Source organism: Sinocyclocheilus grahami, unplaced genomic scaffold, assembly GCF_001515645.1.
Source record: "Sinocyclocheilus grahami isolate Dianchi unplaced genomic scaffold, SAMN03320097.WGS_v1.1 scaffold619.1, whole genome shotgun sequence".
In the NCBI taxonomy this organism is placed as follows: domain Eukaryota; kingdom Metazoa; phylum Chordata; class Actinopteri; order Cypriniformes; family Cyprinidae; genus Sinocyclocheilus; species Sinocyclocheilus grahami.
The window spans coordinates 826733-827875 of record NW_015505798.1 but is presented as its reverse complement, the minus strand read 5'-3'; positions in this window follow the sequence as shown (position 1 = coordinate 827875).

The following is a 1143-nucleotide window of genomic DNA, read 5'->3' as shown; positions in this document are numbered from 1 at the left end:
AGCCTCTGTTGGGTAATATGTGCTTTTACACTTCATTTTCTTAGACCTCACTTGAGATTTTTGACAATGTCAAGTTAAAAAGAAGCTAATTACAGTCTTTGCTCGGTCTCCCTTCACCATCCTGCTTTTAAAAGGAAACAGAAAGCCACTTTTATGTGATCTTATTTTTTTCTACAAAAGCACAAAAGCCACATGTGTGCATTTAATGGAATGTCTTCTCAGTAATCCAGGTCACTCTTCTTTGGTCCTTAAAAGTGCGATTTTTACTTACAGACAATAGACTCTCTACACCAGCTTTTCCACTTCGGCTCTTTCAAAAACGCTCTGAATTATAATTTAAAAAAAAAAAAAAAAAAGAAGCTTTCTAATGTAGTTTGGAGACTAGAGAATATTTTTTTTCTGAAATAATTGTTATTTAATAGTAATATTTGTCATGTGTAAGCTGCAATCAGATAAAGCAATGTACACATTGCAGCTGCACAACAGATGTTATTATCATTAAGTTGAGATTTATCTCTGCTTAGTATTTTACAGAAAAAGAAACTGCAGTTATGAAAATACAATATATATAATAAATGTAGAAGTATTATACATTTATGCGTATGTATGTATGTATGTATGTATGTGTGTACACACTACCATTCAAAAATTTGGAGTCAGTAAGATTTTTAAATTAATAATTTCATTCAGCAAGGATGCATTATCAGAAAAGGCATTATATTGTTAAAAAAAGATTATATTTAAAATAAATGCCGTTTTTTTGTTTATTTTCTTTCAAAGAAACCTGAAATCTATATGTATCAAGTTCTCCACAAAAATATTAAGCAGCACAGCTGTTTTCAACACTGATTATAATGAGAAATGTTAGAAAGGATTTCTGAAGGTTCATGTGACATAAAAAGCAGTAATATGAAATTGAAATATTATTTCATAATATTACTGTTTTACTGTATTTTGATAAATGCAGCGTTGCATAGCATATGAGACTTTAAAAACATTAAAAATTATAATATGTATAAAAATATTTTACAATATACTAAATAAAATCCATTTATAAATATTTTTTATACATTTATAAAAGAATATCACAAATTACATTAACCAAATGAAATTGTATGATATAATACGTATATTACCTATATA